We start from the raw sequence: 16,908 nt of genomic DNA, 5'->3' as shown, positions 1-16,908 counted from the left end.
CCTGCACTTTTTGTACTCCTCTAGGGCTTCCTCCGTCTTTAGCCTTTTGTATCTGCCAAAAGCCCTCCTTTTTTTCCTAATCCATTCTCGTATATCCCCTGACATCCAAGGTTCCCTGTGGTTTTTGGAACCACCCTTGACCTTTACGGGAACATGTTGCCATTGTATGATCTCAATCTCCCTTCTGAAAGCCTCCCATTGCTCTGATGCGGATTTTCCTACAAGTAGCTGATCCCAGTCCATTTTGGCCAGATCCTGCCTTATCCTATTAAAATCGGCCTTCCCCCAATTTAGAACCTTTATTTCCGGCCCATCCATGTCCTTTTCCGTGACCACCTAAATCTTACCATATTATGGTCACTGTCACCAAAGTGCTCACCTACTAGCACTTCTTCCACTTATATAGAATTCAGTTGAGGCAAGAAGCTTGTAAGCGCACACTCAAAGTGGCCTGAAATTATTCCAATCAGTTCAAACAGCAGATGTGTGTCAGCTTGACCAATCACAAGTTCAGTAGATTTGCAAAATCTTATCCCAAACCTCCAACCACAAAGCTGTTGCATTTGAATGCCAGCCATGTTACAGGAGCACTTTTAAAGTTCTGCACCAATAATGACTACAGATCATGTCCTCCACCAACTCGTCTCCTTGTAACAGGACTGTTTCTGACAAGATGGGCAACAGGAGCCAGAGGCACAAAAATGGGAAACCACTATCAAAATAGGATTATCAAGGCAGTTAATAGGCTCTTAACTGCCTTAACTACCTCTCCCAGTTTGGGAGTGGCTGACCCGACACTCACGAAAATCGCGTGGGGGGTGGGATGGAGGCAGGTTGCGTGTCTGAAGCCAATTTTTCCAATTTTCGCAGCTGACCCGCCTCCAAACCCGCCTCCTCAGGGCTATTAAAATCACGCCCAACGGGACTGAAATTGGATATAGATGGCATCGCATTTGTCGACTGTTATACGACATACCCAATATTCATTTCTATTGAAGTCCATGGTACTGAATATCGGGCGGAGCGTATCATAGGCGACCGATGTGCTACCGCCTGTTTTGTCCAATTTCACCCCTATATGTTTCACTCTAGTGGCAACAATTACACTGTAATTAATTTGGAAAATGTGTTAAGAATTGTCAGCAGAACAATGTGCAATTTGCAACGTGGCTACAAAGTTGTGGGAAGTAGCCATTCCGCAGAATTTCACAGTGCTTGCGCCATTCGTTCAGGCAACGATTTCTGAATAGCTGAAATCATTTTGAACTCTAATAACCAAAATGCTAATCAGGGTAAGTGAGGTGGATGAGTAAGGGTCATCGTGCTTTGTCACATTTCCACAGTGCCCCTCCCCCATTTCCCAACACACTGCCAGCTCTCCTGCTACAACTTAGAACATTCACTGCTTCCTCTGTTACATAAAAGTAGAACTGTCCCGATCGCTCCAGTAGCACCTTCCAGAGTTTATTCAAAAGAGATGATGATATTACAGCTCTGAGAAAAACAGCAGTAATGTTACCCAGTGAACTGGTGGATACTATTCTCCAATTATAGTTCAAGGTGATTCATATATCTTTCGAGTAAACTATGGATAGATGCCTCTTGTGTTACATTGGAGCATTTTGCTGAGCAAAGCAATGAGTGTTTGCACAGGAACCATACATCACTGCTGCCCCATTTATGGATGAGCAAGTATCACCTGTTCCTATAGGAATTGATCACTGTTTAACAGGATAGTCTCTTGCATTTATTATTTCATGCGAGAGAAGCACTTGCTGAGATCAGCGTGGTGTGTGCTGCAATCAGAGGCATCACAATTATTTATACCTTCATTTAATATCCACAGGGTTTGGGACATGGGAAGCAAGGGCCAAATTCAGACAGACCAGTAAAATAATAAAATTTATTATACTGCATATTTAACATCCTGGGTGGGAGGGGCATTTGATTTAGCAGGGTGACACTGCTCCCTTTTCTCCTGCATTGCCACTGAATTTATGTGACAATAAGGTTGTAGGCTCAACTCTAAATCAAAGGGCAACATTCTGTGATTGCTACCAGTATTGTGTGATTCAGTACATCAGTCACTCATCATTAGCATGTTGACGGGAGACACCACAAGATCTTTCCATTGCACACTCCTCTCTGCCAGTTCTAGCAGCCGTCTACCCTTTTTCACATTCCTATCTAGGTCTTCATGTACACAGTCCCACCACCTGCACAGAGCCCACACCTTCATTATTGGTCACTTTGTCCTTCTGCCTGATATGCAACAACCTGCTGACAAAGAATCTAGCCACTGCTCCTTTGTCTTCATCGGCGATACTCTATGCAAGATAATGTTCATTCTGTTTGCTGATGCAACATAAATTTAGATGCCAATGGATGAAGGTATAATGCTCCATTCATATATATTTCTACCATGTTTAAGTGCTCCCTCCAATGTACTGTTGGATCCCTGGATACGAATGACTAAATCAGCTGCTAGTTAAAGGAACCTTTCTAACTCTTCCACCTCACTTAACCTGATTAGAATTTGGTTTATTAGAGTGCTAAATTATTTCAGTTATTCAGAAATTCTGTCTCATCAGAGCTAGACATCCTCATGTCATGGAACTTACAATATGGAAACGAAAATTGAAAAATGGTGGCCCAGTATTAGATGACTCATTCAGCAACATTGTGCTGAAACCAGCAAGATGAATGTTAGCTACAATGATGCTCATAGTGCAGTAATATAGACTTCTCAATCCACAACTATTCTCCAGTAGCAAACCTGCTAATTGGGGAAATAGAAGATAAAAAAAATACACAGTGACAATAGTTGTATTAACAGTACCAACATTGAAATAGCTTTCTGTCCGATATTTATATCATATCATCAGATTTAATGTTGCATTGTAATCCACAATATAAACAGTCTTGGGTATATTAGATCGTAAATGGACATCCATTTCTTTTATTCCTATTTGTTCTCACAATGTGGGTGATACTGGCAAGGCTGCATTTATTGCCCATCCCTAGTTTCTCTATGAAGGTGATGGTGGATCTATTTCTTGAACTGCTGCAGTTTATGTGGTGTCAGTGCTCCCATGATGGTGTTAGATGGGGAATTTGGCCCAGCTGTACATGCTCTATAATTGAGGCCTATGCGATGGTTGTCATAAATCTCATCATCATCAAGAAACTACTCATGAAATAATGCTGGACGGTCAGCTGGTGGTGCCATCCAAGGAGTATAAATACTTGGGCATGGGCTCAGCTTTCCAGGGACATTTTGTAAGACAAGGAACTAGTGAAGTACAACTAGACCTCCATGTTCTGAAACAAGTTGATTAAAGCCTTGCTTTATGCTCAAACCAAGTGCGTAGAGAGTTTTATTACGTCAATGGTCACATTTAGGTAATACGGGGTAGATTTCCCCACCCTCCTGTTCATTTTTCAAGTGGCTAGCTGGCCTATCAACAGTGCCGACAGGAGTTCCAATCATTAACATAGGGTCGGTGGGCTGTGACTGAAAATGAGTTCCCTGGGCAGCCCGCCAGCTTCAGGCCACATAACTTAAGAGACCTGCAATATTCAGCAACCGGCATCCTAGAAAAAGGTAGGTCCGGGGGTGTCAGTTCTCGGGAGGGGGGAGGAGCCATTGTAGCAGCGGCCCACAAAAGTGGATAAAAATTTACCTTTGGGCTCCTCTCTGGCTGGACCACCAGCTGAAACTGGGCGCACCTGCCACCCAGTTGAGTCTAAAATGCCAATTGGGGTCCTTTGTACATTATAGGACCCTGTTTTGCATATTAAAAAGGGTCTACCGCCTTGTTGAAGTGGGCACTCCAGCTGTCCAATGGTAGGCCCTTGGTAATATAGCATTGGCCAAACCATCGGTGGGTACAGGGCGGTAAGTCATACAGATCATGAGAAATGACTGTGGAGCAGGAACACCCAGTTCACTTAGTCCACATACTTTCAAAATGGCAGCCCTGGGTGGAATATCAGGAGGGCTATTCCACATATAATGATTTTTTGATGTTACATCGTTTTTAAGTTAGCTGATTGTCAATGAAAAATTCACATATTGATGATTCCAGAGCCAATATTGAAAATGAAGGTATACAGATCCTGTTGACTTCTAACAAATTAAAGAACGTGAATTGAATACTTCTGCTGAAGCCTTTTATGCAGTGGGATTTAGTCTCCCAAGCAAAAATTCCCCGCCACAGGCTACAGTTCCCAAAATATTAATTTACCATCACAGCTGACAGAGCTATTGTTAAGAGAGGGAGAACAGAATAGGAGACAATCTGCAGCAACAATAATAAATGGAATAGTGCCTGTTCAATTTGAGATAGATGGGCTCAATTCATCTCTTTTGGGTTCAACTCATGCCTAAACTAATTGCTCCCTAATTGGTCACCAGTTATATAGTATCACCTTCTTGGTCATGTTAATTACATAAACACCCTTATATTATTACTCCCTATATATTGCTTGGTCATGTCCCAGGGTCAGGAGCAACGAAATGCTGTAAATGAAGCCAACTAGGTTGTTTTGCTGCTAACATTAATCATGATGGAACATAATTGTCGAGGTCACTTTAGATTGCTGGCCCAGATCCACTCTCATGCTGTGCATATCTGTGTATCTTTATCATTTGATGGCACTCTGTACCACAATGTAATTTGACATATTTTTAGACATGAAGAGCAGGATAAATATATGATTATGATCAAGAAGCATAAATATTACAGTCTTATTAATATATTCATTTAAAAACATAATGTGTCAAATTCAGAGTTTTATATAATAACATTATACATCTATATAGCACTTAACACAAAATATTGCTTTCATGGCTGACCAATTATATTTATTATTTTAAGTTAACGAGTTGTCAATTTATTAATTATTCGCATTTGAACAATTGAACTAATTTTCTTCATTTACTTTTTGTTAAAAATTGCGGTATTTCCAATTAAAGTTTATATTATTATATAATGTCAGAAAGCTACTGAAAAGTTAGTCTCTGTATCATGTAATTTAACTGGTTGGAATTTTCTGGGGTCCATGCGGGCGTGATTGGAGGCAGGTCGGTTGGGAAATTTGAAAAAAGTCGGAGCGGGTCGGGAACCCGCCGTCATCCCGCCCCCACGCGCCTTTTCCTCAGGCGCGTTTGCCGGTGCGGCACCGACCCGACCGGCAGAGGCGGGCGACCTAATTGAAATCATTATCAGCTTGTTGTCAGACACTTAAGAGCCTTTTCCCCCTACCTTTCAAATTTCCTTGCAATGAAAACCTCCAGGGGGAAAAATTCAGTTGGCTGCGCCTCCCGTTAGCGCCTTAAGAGGGTGCCAAGTGGGGCGCAAAGCAACTAGCGCCCGGGCGCGGCGATGTTTGTGCCGCTCGCGAAATTAACTAGACATTTTGCGGCGGCGCTAATCACTATCGCCACGATCTCCTGCGCCGGCAGATTGTGACATCAGTCGAGTGCGCAACGCCCCGTTAGCGCCCCGGACCGGATATTGAGTGGCGCCCCCTGTCTTACCGCCTGCCGCTAGCAACGACAGGTTGAGGGGAGCGTTACGCTGTCAGAAAGGGACTAGGGGAGCACTATTTAAAGGCGACCGCTTCCTGCCTTATTTTGTCGGTGACATTTTTGCACCACGCATTCTGAGAGAGAGAGAGAGACTTCTGAAGAGATTCAACGCTGTGTGAAGGAGTTTTGAGTACTGAGCAGCACTTTGCAGGTTTATTTCGATTTGCCCTTCCTTGCTTCGACAGCGCTCTGAGCTAGCACCTCGCTCCTCGGCCTTTGCGCCTTAAGACAGGTGTGAAGTGCCTGATTTAGTGCTCCAATCACCTCCAGGGGCGATAAAAGCCAAATTTGCTGTCGGAGGCGATAATTAGCGCCAGGCGCTAAACTTTGCACACCGCCAATAATGGCGCCCCAAATGGGGCGATACCGAATTTCCCCCCCCCCCAGTGTGCTGCCTGCACACTCCTAGATGAACCTTCAAATGCAATGAGGCCATGGCTCCTTTAAATATACCGGCTGAAAATGCATCATGGGTGATGTCATCAAACCTGCAGCCATTTATTAGGGCCGGGTAATGCGCAGAGTGGGCTTAATAGGCCCCACTATCACAAAGTCGATTTCTGCAGCAGGATGGAATCAACAATGGATCGTGACCTGCCACGCCGAAGGCCTGCACCCGACCCGCCCAGGTACAGAAAATTCCGGCCATTATATCCACACACAGAGTCTATGGGCTGGATTTTCATTCAGGAGTCGGGTTGGAGGCGGGACTACAGCTTTCGGGGTTGTAGTCCCGCCTCCATCGAGATGTGGCCAATCCACGTGATTTTAACTTGATTGACCTTGTTGAGCCCGCCCAGCGGGCTTAGCAGGCCAATTAAGGGCCACCCGGCAACAGGTGACGTCACAGACTGAAATTTCATCTGTCAAGACGTTTTGACAGATGAAATATCAGTGTTTCACAGCTGTTTGAAGCTGTCAAACACTGACAGTCTTACTTCTCCAAAGACTCAGTTAGAAATCTCTCCTGCACTGAAAGCTGCAGGCTGTCACTTTTGACAGATCACAGCCATTCTGCTTTCTGTGCTGGTGAGATGAGAGACTCCCCGAACCTAAAGGAAGGAAGGCTGAAAAGGTAAGAAAAGGTAATTTACACTTCTGTAATCACTTTAGACACACCAAACACACTTACCTTTGCACGCATGCACACATCACTCACCTGAACACCGGTATCTCGACCCCTCCAAGCCCTTCAACCCGACGGTCCAACTCCTCCAACTTGGCGTGGATTAGGCAGTTAATTGGCACTAATCCCTTGTGTAGTGTATGTACCTTTAAGAGAGAACTACTTTTACAGCTCCTGTATACTGTAGTAGCGGCAGTGACCACAACTGTATATAAGCCCTGAGCAGGGATCTATACTGTTAGTTTTTAGACTACCCTCATCCAGTAAACACCTGTTGATTGTTAATCTGCAGTCTCCGTCTAGTTATTGAAGAACACCATACCTTAAGATTCACGGATTTAACAGTGGCGACGAGGTCGATTCGAATCTACCTGCAACTCTGCATTTCCTCCCAGGGATTCGCTCCTGGAGGACAGTGGAAGAAAGTCGAGGCCAGAAGCACAGGCGTCAACCACGAGCAACCGCCCAGTCATTCGGCAGAGAGTGAGCATCGCAGGGGAGGCTGTTGAGAGCTGGGCTTGGTTCTCCAGCCACGACGATCCAGCAACAGGCTGGCAACAGGTACAGCGCAGACCCTTCCCGGACAGTGGAGGCTGGAGCCGACCGACGGCACAGAAAAGGCCGAGCAGCGTCGACGGGGTAAGAGAGAGGGTAAAGCGCACAGGGCACAGCCGGGGGTTGAAGACCGAGCGGCGTCGACGGAAAACAAAAAGAGAGAGAGGGTAAAGCACAGCCGGGGTTCAGGACCGAGCGGCGGCAACGAGAGAGGCGCACAGGAGAACGCGCAGATCGCAGCCAGGGCTCAAGGGCTGAGCAGCGTCCGCGGGGGAAGAAAGGAAGCACGGGAGACGCCATTTGAGCCGCGGAGAAGAAGGGAGAGCGCGGGAGATGCCATTTTTAAGCCGCAGCGGAGAAGAAGGGTGAGCGCGGGAAGAAAGGGAAGAGCGGGAGACCCCATTTTGAGCCAGCGGAGAAGAAGGGAGAGCGCGGGAGACACCATTTTAGCCAGCCTAACCACACCCAGGGATGCCGAAGAGTGGCAGTGTCACTGCGTTTGACAATGAAGTCGAAGATTGAGCGACATATGTGGAACGCATTGAGGTGTACTGCAAGGCGAATGAAGTGCCAGATGCCAGGAAAGCACTGGTTTTGTTGAATTCCATGGGTGCAAAAACGTATGGCTTACTACGAAATCTAGTAACCCCAGAGAAGCCAGTGGATAAGGATTTCGAAAGCATAGTGGAAATCCTACAGGACCACTTAAACACCACACCGCTGCTGATAGCAGAAAGATTTAAGTTTCACAAAAGGAACCAGCATAAAGACGAAAGTAATGCTGAGTATTTAACGGAACTGCGCAAGCTATCGAAACACTGCCAGTTTGGAATGGGATTGGCAAATACGTTAAGGGACAAGTTTGTGTGTGGGCTTCAAAGTGAAGGAACCCAGAAACGGCTTCTATCAGAAAAGGATCTTACGCTGGACAAGGCTTTCAGCATGGCAGTATCACATGAAGCAGCTGCACGGGGCGCTGCAGAGATACAACGGAGACCGCAAGAATATGGCACCAATGAAATGTCATATGGAGCAGGGAAGTGTTATCGCTGCGGCAGAACAACACACGACCAGAAAGATTGTTGGTTCAAGGACCAAGTGTGCAGACAGTGTGGAAAAGCAGGACACATAGCAAGAGTCTGCAGTTCGGGGAAGAAAACCAGCAGCAAGAAATCTCCACAGGAGAAGTACAAAAAGGTACATAAGGTGACGGAGAGTAGTTCAGACGAACAGAAAAGTGATACAGACTCCGGAAGCAAGGAGCTGGGTTGTCTGAAACTACATAATGTAATCAAAATGGAGGATCACCAAACTATCTGGGTCACGCTCAAGATAGACGGAGTCCAAGTGAAAATGGAATTGGACACAGGATCAGCCCTAACAGTCATAAACCGAAGGGACTACAAGCGGCTATTCTCACATATACCCTTAAGAGATACAGAGATTGTCTTGAAGACGTACACGGGGCAAAAAGTCTACCCCAAAGGAAAAATAAGGGTGAACGTGATATACAACAGCCAGGAAACAATAAAAATGGACCTATATGTATTGCCAGATGGAGGACCACCACCAGTAGGACGTGAATGGATACGGAAGATACAGTTAGATTGGCATTCCATACAGGCACTGACGGTAGAGGCCAAAAAGGATGACGACGTCACACCTGGACGAATGTCAAAAATGCTAACTGATGCACAAGAAGTGTTCCAGGAGGGACTCGGAGCACTAAAAGGCATAACAGCGACGATTAAAATAGAGGAAAATGCAAGCCCAAAGTTTTTTAAGGCCTTATGCGATCCGCCCAGCCGTCGAAGCAGAGCTGGAAGGTTTGGAATGTTCAGGAGTTCTGTCCAAAGTGGACTGGAGCGAGTGGGCTACACCCATCGTTCCTGTAATGAAGAGGTCGTTGAGTAATACGCCTGGGGAACCAAAGAAGGTTCGCATCTGTGGGGACTTTAAGGTGACAGTGAACACAGTCCTTCACACGGTACAATATCCGCTTCCGCGGATTGAACATATTTTCGCCTCGCTATCTGGAGGAAAACGCTTCACTAAGATTGATCTGGCCCAGGCGTACCTGCAAATGGAGGTAGAAGAAGCCTCGAAACAATACCTCACGATCAACACTCACAAAGGTCTCTACCAATACAACCGGCTGGTGTTCGGGGTAGCATCAGCTCCGGCTATTTGGCAAAGGGCAATGGATCAAGTCCTGCAAGGGATTCCAGGGACCCAGTGTTATTTGGACAACATCCTGGTCACGGGCGAAAATGACAGTGATCACCTCGCCAACCTGGAGCAGGTGCTCACTAGATTGAAGGAATATGGGCTCCAAGCTAATCGCCACAAATGCGAGTTTTTCCAGAAGCTGATCTCGTATTGTGGCCACGTTATTGATGAAGAGGGGTTACATAAGTCCCCTGAAAAGATTGAGGCAGTAGTCAAGGCTCCAGCACCGGAAAATGTGTCACAACTGAGGTCGTTCCTCGGGCTGGTGAACTACTACCATAAGTTCTTACCAAATTTGTCTACAGTATTACACCCACTGAACACCCTACTGCAAACGGGGGTACCATGGAAGTGGAATGACGAATGTAAACGAGCTTTCCAGAAGTGCAAAGAATTGATCACATCAAAAGAGGTGTTGGCTCATTTCAACCCAGCACTACCAATTCGGTTGGCGTGTCATGCATCATCCTATGGTATTGGAGCGGTGCAGTCGCACAAATTCCCAGACGAGTTGGAGAGGCCAGTAGCCTTTGCGTCTCGGTCACTAACCTCAGCCGAGCACAACTATGCCCAGATTGACAGGGAGGCCCTCAGCCTAGTATGGGGAGTAAAAAAGTTCAACCACTATCTGCACGGGCAGAAGTTCACCTTGCTGACTGACCACCAACCACTTGTCTCCATCTTTAATCCAAAGAAGGGCGTTCCGGTGATGACTGCGCAACGGCTACAAAGATGGTCCCTTTTCCTAGGGGCGAACCAATATGAAATAGAGTATAAGGGCACGAAACAGCATGGAAATGCTGATGGGCTATTACGCCTGCCACTGCCTACTGCGGAGGAAACACCAGCAGTGGACCCAGTCGAAATATTTTATTCAACTATAATTGAACGCTTGCCAGTAACTAACGCGGATATAGAGAAGGAGACCTGAAATGATCCGACACTGTCTCGGGTATATGACTTGACGGTGAAGGGATGGCCAACACATGGCGACTCACTGTTGCCAGCATTCTCATCCAGAAGAGAACAGCTGTCAGTATGCCAGGGGACATTGATGTGTGGATCTCGAGTGTTAATTCCACCCAAGTTAAGGGAGAGAGTGCTCAATGAGCTTCACGAAGGCCATCTGGGAGGGGTGAAAATGAAAAGCCGGGAATCGATCAACAAATCGAGGACCTAACAAAGAGCTGCTCAGGATGTCAGAAGGTCCAAAATGCACCACCACATGCCCCTCTACACCCATGGGAGTGGCCCTTCACTCCGTGGCAACGGGTGCATATTGATTTTGCTGGTCCATTCATGGACTCAATGTTCTTAATAGCAGTGGATGCGCACTCGAAATGGCCTGAGGTGATCAAAATGTCCTCCATGACTACGGAGAAAACGATTGCAGTCCTATGGACCATTTTTGCCAGGAACGGCTTGCCAGAACAGATTTGCTCTGATAACGGACCACAGTTTGTGTCCGAAGAGTTTCGGAAATTTATGAGAAGGAATGGGGTAAGGCATTACACATCCGCCCCGTATCATCCTGCCACAAATGGATTGGCTGAGAGGTTCGTACAAACCTTTAAAAAGGCCGTAAGGGCCATGTGCGATGATGACTTTCCACTGCAGCATAAGGTGGACAATTTCCTGTTAGCCTACAGAAATGCGACACATACAGTTACCAACCAGATCCCGGCCATGATTTTCTTTAACCAAAGGTTGAGATCTCGTCTGGATTTGCTCAGGCCAAATGTACGAAGAAATGTTGAGAATAAGCAATTCCAGCACATCAATGAGAAGCCGACAAGGAGCTTCAATGTAGGACAACCAGTCTTGGCCCGTGACTACTGAACAGAGAAATGGCAACCAGGGATGATATGCACACGGCAGGGGCCACTAATGTACACAGTGGATGTTGGGGAGAACATTGTGAGACGCCATGTTGACCAGATCCTAGCGTCACAGGAACGAGTCAACCCCAAGTCTCGCGTACCTGGTGATGAACCCAACATACCGGTAACATCTACCCCTGAAACAGTCGCATCGGAAGCTGATGAACTACCCGATGACAGGGGGCCAGAATCGCCTCCGCACCAAGAACAAGACACTCAGGAAAGGCGCTATCCAGAAAGGATCAGAAAGCCGCCCCAAAGGCTGAATCTATAAATGGACTATTTCAGTTAATGTGCATGTTAAAAGTGTTAACTGTTATTTGAATGTTATGGTACTGTTAATCTAAAAGGGGAGGAATTGTAGTGTATGTACCTTTAAGAGAGAACTACTTTTACAGCTCCTGTACACTGTAGTACCGGCAGTGACCACACCTGTATATAAGCCCTGAGCAGGGATCTGTACTGTTAGTTTTTAGACTACCCTCATCCAGTAAACACCTGTTGATTGTTAATCTGCAGTCTCCGTCTATTTATTGAAGAACACCATACCTTAAGATTCACAGATTTAACAACTTGCCGCCTCGGGGAGGCGGGTCCCAGTGCGGGGCACGTACCCGCCTCTTTTGAAAGTGGCATGGAGGCGGGCGGGTGGGGGCGGGATGGTGTCGGGACCCCCGCTTTCGGGAATTTAACCCCCCCGCACGCCTCCAATCCCGACTCCACGGCACACTGAAAATCGAGCCCTAGGTCATGCAATATCATCTGAAAGCTCACATGGATTTGCGTAATTTTAGTATAATAATTGATGACAATGGCCCCAGTTTTTCCCTTGTCACATGTTATGTGCCCTGTGCAAATTCAGTCATGAATTAGGGTTTCTGCCAGATATAGGATCCACTTAAAAGGCATGAGGGAAATAGCAAATGGCACCAAGAAGAAAGAACTTGAATTTATATAGCACCTCAAGATATCTCAATGCACTTTCCAGCCAATGAAGTCATTTTTATGTATACTCACTATTTTTACACAGGCAAATGCAGCTGACAATTTTAGGTAAATAGCAAATTAATGTGTTTTTGGTAGTGTTGACTGAGGGCACCAGGAAAAGCCTTGCTTTTTTCTTTGAATTGTGCCAAGAAATCATTCACATCCACCTGAAAGCGGTTGGTTTAACATCTCATCCAAAGGATTGCACCTCTAACACTCCCTTAGTACTGCATTGTAGTGTCAGCCTAAATTGTGATTAAGCCCAGGAAAGGGGCTTAATAGAATCCATGGCCTAGGAATTGGATTAGGCCCAAAAACGGGTGGTGTCAAGGCTTAGCGCTATTTGCCTGTGCCCGTTCAAAGTGGTGCAGACAGCATGCAAAATTCATGCTGCTGCTCATTATAACGATTGGCTTAGCGCTGAACAGGTGGGTCAATATCAGGTGCAGTCTAATGGCCGATAGTGTTTGGCCGAGGCTCTCTCCACCAATTAAAATGGGAGGTGCTGTGTTGTGCCAGCACCTCATTGTCAGTCAGGCTGAAGACATGGCTCAGCAACCTAGGGAAAGAACATGAAAGATCTTGGATGCTGCATTCGAGGCCTTGATCATGGCCATTCAAAGAAGGTGGATTGTACTGTTCCTGCAGTGTGGCAGGAAGCCATCCAAGGCTACTTACAGAAGGCTCTGCGAGGAGATAGCTAACTCCATCACAGCCACCCGTGTGGTTCCAAGGACCTGGATCTAATGCCGGAAAAAGTTTCTAATGACCTCACATGGCAGGTCAAGGTGAGTGAAGGCTTCAGCAAATGCCATATCCCACCATCTGCACCACAGATGCAATTAAGTGCTATGTAGCTGTGGTTGCCCTGCTCTGAGGCTGCAGGTCTGGTTGCAGGAGGTGGCCGAGTTCTGTGACCACCTCCTTGCTGAAGAGGAGCCTCCGAATACACTGCTCCTGGCTTAAGTGAATATAAGAGAAGTGCTCTCTGAAGACCATAGGTTGGTAAGGTCTCCTGTTGAGAGCCCTGCTCCTCCTCCCGCTGCACACGTCTTCTCCTCTCTTCGCTGCCTCCGCTCCCTCTCCCGCAGATCTCGAGCGCGAGGGGGCTACAAGTAGAGCCCCAAGACTGTGAGCAAGTATTGTGTGCAGAAGCCTTAAAATCAGAATGAAGGTGTTCTCCACTTGCCCCAACATTCCCTGTCACCTTAGGTCCTTGAAAGAAGTTTAGAAAGCTGCTAGAGTTGCAGAAAGTTACACAGAGCCAGTCAAACTGAACAAACATGTCAGCTGCAAGTTGTTGTTGTTGATGATCCCTTTAAATAACACTGCTGGTGCCCTTTTTTTTTGCTGAAACAGGCCTTAATGGCCAGTGCTAACTCCTCCAATTTCTAGGCCTATCAGTCTACTCCCATTCAAAGTGATTAAGAAGTCATCAACAGTGTTATCAAGTGGCACTTGCTCACCAATAACCTGTTCTCCAATGCTCAATTTGGGTTCCACCAGAACCACTTGGCTCCAGACCTCTTTACAGCCTTGGTCCAAACATAGATAAAAGAGCTGATTTCCAAAAGTGATGTGAGAGCGATGGCCCTTGACATCAAGTTAGCATGTGACCGAATGTGGCATCAAAGAGCCCTAGTAAAACTAGAGACAACGAGGATCAGGGGAAACCTCTCCAGTGGCTGGAGTCATACCTAGCACAAAGGAAGATGGTGGTGGTTGTTGGGGGCCAATCAACTCAGTCCCAGGACATCGCTGCAAGAGTTCCTCAGGGCAATGTCCTAGGCCCAACCATCTTCAGCTGCTTCATTAATGACCCTCCCTCCATCTTAAGGTCAAAATTGGGGATATTTGCTAATGACTGCAAGTAGAGCCCCCATGACTGTGAGCAAGTGGTGTGAGCAGAAGCCTTTAAATAAGAATGAAGGCATTCTCCACTTGCAGCAACACCCTGTCACCTCATGATCTTGAAACATGTTTAGAAAGCTGCAAGAGTTGTAGAAAGCTACACAGAGCCAGTCAAATTGAAAAACCATGTTCGCTGCTAGTTGCTGATGATGATTCTTTTACATAGCGCTGCTGGAGGCTCCTTCCTGCTACTGAATGCTTGGTCACCTGGTCAGGATTAAGAGAGGACGGTAAGTGGAGTGGCGATGATGAACTGGCAAATCGTGCATCATTGCACACTCACTGACGTCATGCTCTGCCTAATCTAAATATCTGCAGCGAGCGCAGGCAACGGCAGTGCTGCCGACCTGCCCAAAATGGCAGCTGCCGCGGGACCCACTGGAAGCGAAGCGACCACCATTTTTCCTTCAAAACAGGCCTTAACGGCCAGCGCTAAATCCCTGAATTTCTATGCTATTGTCTCCAAATCCTTGTTCTTTTGAAGATTGGGCCCCTAAAGTCTGGGTCCCTAGGCTCCTCAGCCAACAGCAGATACTCTCCAGGGAGGAACAGAAATCTTCCCCTCTTTCAGTTCCATTTCCTCCTGCTCAATAGTGCATGGTGCTTCACTAAGTGAAATCCCTTCTGACTTATTAATGGCCCAGAAATTCGGGTCGGGGACTTCCCGCGGGTGCAAGCCCCCGACCTGCACTTATCTAGCGTGCCGGTCGTTGAGCTGTGGGCCCGCGTGGGATTCAGATCCTGGGCCTCATCCAACTGCCGGCACGCAGTGCTTGCGTATCCCAGGGGCGAAGTTAGTTCGATGCGTCCCCTGGGAGCACGTGGGCCACGGAGAGCCAATCGGAGCAGGGAATGCTTCATTCATAAGTTTAACAGGAAGAGCTGTCAAACCTATAAATACTATAAGTCCTAAAACATCACTAAAATCTCAAATAATGTTTTTTTAAAACCACATTTTTAAAATAAACTGCAAATTACATGAAATAACCATTTTAAACAATTTAAATTTTTGAAAAAATTAATTACATTTTCTAACGGGGCTAAAAATAAACTTACCTTTCTTTAAAGTATTTAAAAAAAATAAACCTGTGGAAAAAATGTTTTAATTTTAATTAATTCACCACTTACCTTGTTAAAAGCAGACTGCTTTTTACAGGTCTAACTTCTGGAGACTTAGCTTCACGGAGAAACTTGGAAAAAAAATGTAAGTTCAATGCGCACGCGCTGCCTCTCCGGCGCACGAGTTCGACTTCTGAACCCCTTCTTTCAGGGGAATGGAAGTGCCGGTTTCCCGCGCATGCGCAGTGCATGCACAAAACCAGCACTTTCATTGGGCTTACGCGTGAGTACCCCATGCGTACTCACGCATTCGGACCCGAATTTCTGGGCCATTACCTACAGGATATATCCAGGTTGGTGCTGGATCAGGTAAGACGCCATAACAGAATTGGCACTGATGGGCTAAGAGTTATGAATCTTAATAACCTCAGCTCTTAATCTGAGCAGCTGATTCAAAGTCATTCCCTAGGATTTCAAAAACACGAAAGCTTGTTTAGCTGTGTAAACACTTATATGACTGCTTGAATAAATAGAGTCTGAGAGCATAGCTATTGCTATATTTCTGAGAATCCAGACAAAGCTGAAAAAATGGGGGGAATTTTAACTCCAAAAAATGGGTGCCTTGGGGTCAGGTGGGAGAGTGAAGTGGTTAAAATATGAAACCTGGCTCCAACCCACATCCAACCCACACATGTCCGGTGCCAGGAGGTGGGTTGTCATTTTAAATATTATCATGAGGCTCGAAGCCTCAGATTTAACCTGCTGTGCAGGTTTAGCTGTGGCTGGCCGGGGATCCCGGACCTCAGGATTCCCGGCAGCTGCAGCGAGGCGAGGACAGCCTCGGGGAGCAATCCTTGTGGGCCGAGAGGAGCAGGAGTGCTTCCTCCCAGCACCCCAAGCTCCCCCACAATCGGCCCCTGGATCGGACAGCCCCGGCCCCCTGGATCGGACAGCCCCGGCCCCCGGGATCGGACAGCCCCGGCCCCCGGGACCGGACAGCCCCGGCCCCCGGGACCGGACAGCCCCGGCCCCCGGGATCGGACAGCCCTGGATCGGACAGCCCCGGCCCCCTGGATCGGACAGCCCCGGCCCCCTGGATCGGACAGCCCCGGCCCCTGGATCGGACTCGACTCCGGTCGGTGTTCACACCCCCCTGGGGTCAGGGATCGGTCCACCCGCAGATCGTAAACCTCTTCCCACCTCACCCCCCCCCCCCGGGTTTGGGGATTGGACCCCCAGGATCGGACACCCCACTCGGGCTCGGACCTATCTGGGGCTGCAGCCTCTTGTCCAGTGTTCCCCGCCCGACTGGAAGCTAGCCTGTCAATCAGGCTGACCTCCGGACGGGAACCTGTCCGTGACGTCACACGCCGCTGTCAAGTTAAAACCCAGGTTTCCGGATTTCCCGTGCTCTACCAGGCCCCCTCCGCTCCTAGAGGGTCTAAATGGCAAAATTACGGCCAATGTGTCTCCCTTGCCTTGCCTTTACCAACTCGATTTTGGCACTTCTCTTCCTATTTCCTCAACTACTACAGCCTCTCCAGTTTGTCTGTCTATGAGCTGCAAAG

The 16,908-nt window shown here is 47.2% G+C and overlaps 1 long non-coding RNA gene across 1 annotated transcript in view; it reads right to left on the bottom strand.

Moving 5' to 3' along the window:
- The window catches only part of LOC147124360 (uncharacterized), a 55,611-nt gene extending 38,919 nt beyond the window's left edge, over positions 1–16,692 (bottom strand). The window contains exon 1 of the long non-coding RNA XR_015079778.1: positions 16,607–16,692. This is a non-coding gene — a long non-coding RNA (uncharacterized LOC147124360). The remainder of the gene's footprint in view (positions 1–16,606) is intronic.
- Between the last annotated feature and the right edge of the window lie 216 nt (positions 16,693–16,908).

This window comes from Somniosus microcephalus, chromosome 1 (genome assembly GCF_052327205.1).
Source record: "Somniosus microcephalus isolate GS21.2 chromosome 1, FLI_Smic_1.0, whole genome shotgun sequence".
NCBI classification, from domain to species: domain Eukaryota; kingdom Metazoa; phylum Chordata; class Chondrichthyes; order Squaliformes; family Somniosidae; genus Somniosus; species Somniosus microcephalus.
Note: the sequence above shows the minus strand (reverse complement) of the source record. Positions and strands in the feature narration are given on the sequence as shown.